Source organism: Scyliorhinus torazame, chromosome 10, assembly GCF_047496885.1.
Source record: "Scyliorhinus torazame isolate Kashiwa2021f chromosome 10, sScyTor2.1, whole genome shotgun sequence".
NCBI lineage: Eukaryota > Metazoa > Chordata > Chondrichthyes > Carcharhiniformes > Scyliorhinidae > Scyliorhinus > Scyliorhinus torazame.
Window position 1 is genome coordinate 160265337 of NC_092716.1, and position 8548 is coordinate 160273884.

Here is an 8548-nt window from a genome sequence, read left to right on the forward strand (position 1 = left end):
GGCATTGGTGATTTACTATGATGTTGCTTTTGGGAGTCAAGACCAAGGGCGCGATTCTCCGGAAAGGTTTAAGTCTGGTAGCAGCGAGAACTGCCACGGGTTTTCCGGCGCTTGGCCCAGCGAGCCCGGCAACGCTATTCAATGTTAATTGGTCCACTTAACAAGGCCCCAAGGGCTTCACGCCGCAAATGAAGGCTCGCCAGCCGATTCGCCGGCACTGCACTCGCCAGCTCCCACTAACAAGGTTGAGCTGCACTTAAACAGCACTTGCTCAGCCAACTCCAGCCAGTTCACAAGATCGGGAGGAGGAGGTGGAGAGATGTCACTCTGCCGACCCCCTAAGAGCCATCGCCAATGGTTCTCTGACCAGTGCAAACAGCAATGGGGACAACGGGCACTCCTGTCACATACCCCTGTGTAAGTCAAATCTTTGTGAACTCATATTATTCGTCCTCACACTCGCCCTTGGTGCCACATACAGCAACCGCACCCATGACACAAATCTCGGCCAAACCCAAACCTTCCCAAAATCTCGAACAAGTTCTGCCACTCCACCCGATCAAATGCCTTCTCTATGCCCATGGCCACCACTACCTCGGTACCAGAGCCCCCAACGGATTCATCACTACATTCAAAAGCCATCTTATATTACTCGCGAGCTTCCTGCCCTTCACAAAGCCTGTTTGATCTTCTGCAACCACCCCCAGGACACAGTCCTTCCCCGCCAACAGCTTAGCCAATACTTTCACATCCATATTCAATAGTGATATGGGCCTATACGATCCGCATTCCACCGGGTCCTTCCCCATTTTTGGGATTAACATGATTACTGCCTGCGTCATCGTCCCCGGCAGCTCCTCCTCCAGCGCTTCATTAAATACCCCCAACAGATGTGGTACCAGGTTCATCTCAAATTCCTTATAAAGCTCTGCCAGGTTAGGACCAGCCTGGGCTGCAGGCGAGTGTGTGTGGGGGGGGGTGGGGGGGGGGCAGATGTCTTAGCCTTTGCCTCACTGATTGCTCGAAGGCGGGTCCATCTTGGGGTGGAGGTCAGCTTCTTCACCCTGTTACTCGGCGTGGCGGGAATTGTTGACGCGTGAGAAGGGAAAGTTTGAGCTGAGGGAGAAGATGGAAGGGTTCTACAATTCATGGGCATTGTTTATCCTGCACTTTCAAGAATTGGGTGCCATTGAACATGGTGCGGGGGGGGGTGCTGGGGGGGGGCTAGGGGGAGTGTATTGCTTATTGTATGGGATGACTATGGATTCTCTTTTAGTCTTTCTTGTTTTGTATTTGGGATGTAGGGGGTGGTTTGGGTATGTATGTGGAAGGAGATGCTGGTTGGGGGATTGTTTTTGTATTTGTTATTGTTGGTTATCTTTTGTTGGGTGTATATTTGAAGAAAAATTGGAAAATGAGGAGAATAAAAATATATATTTTTAAAAATTCCGTCAGGTACCCTCCAGCCCTGGAGCCTTCCCCGACTTCATACCCCTGATACTATCCAGCACCTCCCTCAGCCCCAGAGGCTCCTCCAATGCCTGCCAGCTTATCTAGAAACCACCCCATGTCCCCCTCCTCTCCCCCAGGTCTGCTTTGCACAGTCCCTGGTAGTACTACCTAAATGCCTCGTTTATCTTCCCCGGCTCCGACATCACATCTCCAGCCCCAGTCGAACAAAGTTTCATTCACACAGATGGTATATACACAAGCAGGTTCCTCTTTGGTCAGTGCCTTCCTGGCCAACCTTATATACACTGGGTAATTGAGATACCCCACCCCTCGCAGGGCAGCTCGTACTCCACAAGAAGCATGGGGAAGACAAGCATTCCCATCCCATAGATCCTGTGCAGGTTATTACAGTCTCCATGTTATCATCGTACATTGTGTCCTTATTTTGTACTTGGATTTTATATTTCAGTTAAGAAAGAAGGAAATAATTCTCACTTCTATAGCACCTCAGGACATCCTAAGGTGTTTCAATGCTGCTTTTTTGAAGTGAGGTTGTTGCTGTGTTGTAGCAAATGGCAAAACCCACTGCAATTTTGCAGAGGAAATAATATGTTCAAGCAGATGTGCTTCTCTTTTGTATAACCAAGAAGCTGAGAGATGGAAAACTGAGGAGGTGGCACTTCTACTGGCAGGAGGGTGTAATTACAGATTAACAGGTTTCCAACAGTAAATTTTGACACAGAAATGTGACAGTAGGAAGTAAAGGTTTGTAGGCGAGAAGTGTTTCGGTTTTAAATCTTATATATAGTTGATCTCCAATGCCATTTCTCGTGGAGGACAGTAACTCTCTCTTTCTGGAACTGTTTATTGTTCTTTCCAATTGCAATTGTTCTTATCAATTCTTTCAGTGTCCATCCTGTTTGTTTCCCATTTATCTACCTCTCTGTATGGTTCTCATTCTTTTCACTATATCTCTCCCTTAAATCTCTTCTATTCTTTGTACAAATATTGCCTTCTCTCTCTTTCCTCTTCTTATGTCTCTAATTCTCTGTGTCACACTGTCAGTCATGTTCCTTTAGAGATTTACTCAATTTCCTATCATGTACTTCTTTAAGAACCCAGTTACAAGGTAAGATGGAGGTCTTAGATTGGTATTGGGATCAGATGGGAAGGAGTTATCCGGGTACAGTTAGAATACCCCATATGCGTGAGAGAAATTGGAGGGTGGTGCCTGCAGATTCAGTGGGGAGTGGCTGAGGGTTTGCAGTTGTAGGGAATTGGAGACTGCCGCTGGTATGTAGGAGAAAAATAGCTGTGGGCCTGAGGGCTGAGAAAGAGCGAGTGTGGCTGGGAGAGTGAGTTCAAATTTGTGAGGGGTAGGAACTGACAGAGGCTGGGATAGTTAGGTGAGGTAGTGTCAGCCTAAGCAGTGGAACTTGGAAGCATTAGGCTAGGCTGGGGTCACCATAGGGGAGGTGAGTCTGGTCATACTTGTTGGCGTGGTTAGGCTGCAGTGTGAGGACTTGGGGATGGTCTAGAAACAGCCATTGGTCGTTTGACAGTACTTGGGATTCATGGAGCTCTCAGCTGAATGTGATGGGGGTGGGATTTGAGTGCACTGCAATCTGCAGCAGAATGAATCTTACAGTGGTTGTTCCAGAACAGTCCCCTTTTAGAAAACACATCATTTTATCAGGTCAGATCTAGATTGTAAAACTGCTACATTCCTTTCAATCCGATTATTATTTTTATATTGTTAGTTACTATTCTGCTGACGCAATACACATTCCATTTCCATTTCGTATTTACTGAACGTTTAAATGTTGTGCCATAACTACCAATTACTTACATTATTGCTCTACAATAATTAGCTTTAATTCCAGTTGCAGTGTCATTTTGATTCCAACTCTAATTATGGTTTATAGCCAAAGTCACATATGGTAGCCTTTATAACTGTGATCACGACACACTATCCCACTCAGCCTTCCTTGATCTTTCTGCATAATTTGATGCAGTTGACCATACATCCTTCTCCATTCTATAATTCCATGGGACTGCCCAAGTAGGGTCTTATTCTCAAATTTCTGAATATTTCTGTCGTAATGGCTTTACCTCCCGCCCCTACACTGTCATCAACTAAGGGCCTCTCCCCACCCTAATCTCAATACTATTCCTCAGTAACATCTGCAAGTATGGGTCAACTTCCATGTGATGATACCTACCCACATCTCTCCATCATTTCTTTCGAACCCACTGGTTGCCTCCGTGCTGTCACACTGCTTACCAGGTGGTCAAGTCCTGAGTGATTTAACTATTTTCTCCACCTCAGTTATGGGAACACTGAAGCCATCATGGTTAACCGAAACATGAACTCAGCTCCTTTGTCATTGACTCCTTCAGGCCCAGTCTCTCAGACTGAAGCAGACTCTTTGCAATCTGAACTGAGTTTTAACTCCTCCACCAGGCACTCCTTCCCTCTTCCACCACATCTGAGACAAACATTTTTCCATGTTTAATGGGCACCGTCCCAATTTTGATGGACACCATTCTCAATGTTGATTGAGAATTCTAGTTGTGCAATGGGCTCTTCCCCACTTTTGATGGATATTTTCCCATTGACCACAGAAATTTCCTCATGTGTGTTGAAATGTTTCCCTTGTGTGATGGGCTTTTTCACATGTACAATGGATATCCTCCTCTGGTTGCTGAGAATTTTTGGACATTCGTCCAAGAACTCTACATCCCTCCATCCTTGGCTTCCTATTCATCCCCCTCTTCCATTGCGCAATATTGATTCCCCCACCTTCACTCATTTTCTCTACTTCCTTATCCTCCCTTGGAACCTACCTCTTTTACCAAGCATTCTGTTAACTGTTCTCAAGTTGCCTCCTTTGGTTTTGGTGTCAATTCGCTAATTATGATTCCTGTGAAGCACTTTGGGACATTTTACTATGTTAAAGGTGCTACGTAAAGACAAGTAGTTTGGTTTTAGAGAGGGGAAAGGTCAAACGGGCCAGCTCCGCCTGACTCTTGCACATGCAATAGCCAGGTGTTGGGGCTATTTACCTGTGATTTTGTATTGCAGGATTTTAAATGCCTTTGTACATCTGTCAACAAGTAGATCAGGTTAGGATTGTGTTGCCACTTAGAGAGGCAGTGGCCTTACATTATTGTCACTGGACTAGTAATTCAGAGAGCCAGGGTTGAATCTTACCATGTTGTTACAGAAGTTACTTCCTTTTATGATAAGCTCTTTTTTTTTAAGACTGCCAAGTTAACCAATATTGAGAACCTATGTTTTTGTTCAAGCAGATGTTAAAGACCCCATGGCATTAAAGGAACATTTATTCCTATGCATTCTCTCAAAAGTTTCCAATCCTCCAAATTCCCGTCACATTTTATTAACCAAAGATTTTTTAACGACAGTGAGAGTGTGCAGATATGATTCGCAGGAATGGTTCCAGGGTGAAATTTGAATTCAATAAAAATCTGGAGTGAAATATCCAATGAAGATCATGAGCGGGATTCTCCCCTACCCGGTGGGGCGGGCCGTACCGGCGCCGAGGAGTGGCGTGAACCACTCTGGCCAGCCATGGCGGAGGTTGACAGCAGCCGGTGCGAGGAAAAGAGTGCCCCCACGGTACAGGCCCGCCCGTGGATCGGTGGGCCCCGATCATGGTCCAGGCCACTGTGGGGGCACCCCCCAGGGCCAGACCCCCCTGCGACCCCCCTGAGGTCTCTGCAGGTTGCCTGTAGAGCCAGGTCCCGCCAGTACGGACCTGGTTTGATTTACGCCGGCGGGACCGGCCGTAAATGGGCGGCCGCTCGGCCCATCGCGGGCCGGAGAATCGCCGGGGGAGCCGCTGCTAGTGGCCGCCGACCGGCGCAATTCCCGCCCCCGCCAAAACCCCAGCACCGGAGAATTCGGCAGCCGGCGTCGGGGCGGTGGGGCGGGATTCACGCCGCCCCCCCCCCCCCCCGACGATTTTCCAAACCGGCGGGGGGGTCGGAGAATCCCACCCCGTGAAACCCATTGTCAATTGTTGTAAAAACCCATCTGGATGACTAATGCGCTTTAGGGAAGGAAATCTACCATCATTACCTGGTCTGGCCTACATGTGACTCCAGATCCACAGCAATGACTCTTAACAGGCCCCTCAAGGGATGGGGAATAAATGCTGGCCCAGTCAGTGAATAAACTGAATAATAAAAAAGGATCTGATGATGATCAAAAGAGACATTTAAATCTCAGATGGCTACAATCCATCTGGGTGGAAATTTGTGACAGCATGGGTACAATATTAATGACTGGGAATTGTTGTGCTCCCACTGGGCACAAAGGGAGAAACTGACGTGGAATTAATCAAGTCGAGGAGAAAACAAATTCACTAATTATGGGTGATTTTAATTACCCAGAAATTAAACAAAAATGACAGTGGAGATTTTTCGAAAGGAACAATTCGGGGTTTTAGCGGACGACTGCCTCTTTTGTAAAGGGACCAGGAAACATTTGGTCTAATGGCAGTGAGCGTGTGATGGTGGACGTTGGAAACCTTGTGTGCACCAGTCATCAAAATGTCATTAAACCTGACCCCCATGAAACCAGCTAGAGCAAAGGGAAATAAAGTGGATTAGCAGATTTCAACAGCGGGGAGCTCAAAGCACCAGGAAAGAAGCAGGGAGATGTCGGGGTGGGGGAGGGGGAGTGAGGGAGAAATTATACTAGCAAAATGGAGAATGTTGAAGCATTCATTAGGAAGGCTATAGATGTGGGAGGAGACTATGAAAACCAAGATTCTGATGCAGTATTAAAGTGTTTTGAGCAAGAAGGAAGGAAATTAATAAATGTCTGTTTTTCCTTTAAATTGCATTTATAAAGCACCTTAAAATCAGCGTGGTTACAGCGCAGAAGGAGGTCATTCACACATCATGTCCGCCAACTCCCTCTAAAAGCTACTCAGCGAGATGCACACTTTGCCTTTTTCCTGTAGCCCTGAATTTTTTTTTCTCTTTAGATAATTATCCAATGCCCTTTTGAAAATGACAATTGAAGCTGCCCCCACCACGGTCTCACAAAATGCATTCCAGATTCTAACCACACACTGTTTTTTTTCCCCAAACAGCTTGGTGGTAAAGGTGGGAACCTTTATAACTTTTCAGAAGTATTTAAATTAGCACTTGAAATGCCATTGTATATAAGGCTAGAGACCAAGTGCTGGCAAATGAGATGAGGATAATTAGGTGCTTGATGGTCGGCCTGGATGCGATGGGCCGTAAGGCCTCTTTCCGTGCTGTAAAACTCTATGACTCTATGACCTTAAAGCAGTGCCCTCTAGTTCTTCACCCTTCCTCTAATGCAGAGTTTTTCAAACTTTTTTTCCTGGGACCCACTTTTGGCAACCAGCCAACCTTCATGACCCACATCGGCCGACCTTGTGTCATAACTCTCTTTCTCTCTCTCACACACACATACATGCAAACTGTGTAGTAACTCTCTCTTACACTCATATTTCACATATTCCACTGGCTCCAGTGTTGGAACCAGTAAATAAATTCCATACAATGACCAGATTTCAATCTTTGTCTGCAAATCAGTTCAATACGGACTAAGAAAATAAAAACTAAGATAAAAAAGATTGCATTTGCCATTGCAAATGGATAGAAATAAATACAACTCAATTTCTTCAAACTCTAAGCTGATTTTCTGGCGAATCTCAGTATATTTGGTTTTTGGAGATGTGGTGAGTGAGATCAGTTTCACAATCTGGAGAGATGTGCATGTACACAAGGGAAGGCGGCTATATCAACCGTTCCGGAATACACTGGTCACCAACAGGACTCATCGATAACCGGCAGGACTGTCCCAAAAATGACACAGAAACCAGTGGCATTTACAGAATCAGCATTTGGTTCTACAAATATCTCCAAAGTATAGAGTTAGCTGGAGCTTTGAGGGATCATATCCAAGCATCTTTGTTCCAGAACAGAGTCAGGCTTGATTCTGCATCTAAACAGACCAATTTAACTCTCTCCCATTCACTCAAACAATGCTGCTGACTCCAGGATCTGCTGATTGTAATATTCCAACTCCACCTCCTGACACACATGCTTGTGACTTTGACATCTCATCTCTATTGGGAGTTGGGTTGTTCCCCTGTGACCGATGTTCATCTGCATAATCTTCTGGGGCATCATTGAAACTTTCTCCACCATCATCTGTTGCAGAGTCTGGGCCACGCTCTTCAGTTGTGCTACGTTCAACGTGAGTTGCCTCTGGCGTAAAGTGACAGGTAGGTTTAGTCCTTACATTAACATTTGTTTGAGCTTCTATCTCGCTGCAGGGGCAGGGAGGGAAGCAGAAGGTAGAATCAAAACCATGGGGGGGGAACAAAACAATAAGGGGGGGGAAAGGGCTCTAGACTGGCTTCAGCAGGTCGATATCGGAAACCCTGCATCAGGATATTCACCTGGAAAGTCAGGGGACTTAACGGCCCAGTGAAAAGATCCAGAGTCTTCGCCCACCTGAAAGGCATGTAAGCTGACATAGTCTTCCTCCAAGAGGCACATCTGAGGGAGAAGTGTAGCCATGTAAAATGGCTGACTCCCGATTAGAATGGTCAAACCCCGATTTAAAATGGCGAACGGAAGAGGCTGATGGGAAAATCAGCCAACAGGACTCAAACAGACAGCTGCAGGTAAAACAGTGTATTCATCTCTGGGGAAGTCAGTCCAGACCGATACCTGCAGCCATCAACATCACAACAACCCAGCCATCTGCATAGTAATCAGCCATCCCCGGGAACAATTGCTATAAATTAGCAACTCAAAGCCGACCCAGATCTTTCGGCGCCAGCAGGAGCTGACACAAAGAAAGGTAAACGACCACCCCTCGATCAAGGAATCGCTCCAGTATTGGAGAATATTGAACCAAGTGATTGGGACCAAGTCCAATCACTTGGAACCAGGTACAAGGTCCGCCCCGAGAGGCAGGAAGCCCCTGGGGACTATAAGAATAGGGGCCAAGTTCAACTCGACCCTTCTTCTCCTCTCCGCACCCTTCGAGACCCTTGCTGCAAGAAGACCGTAAGTTTTACTC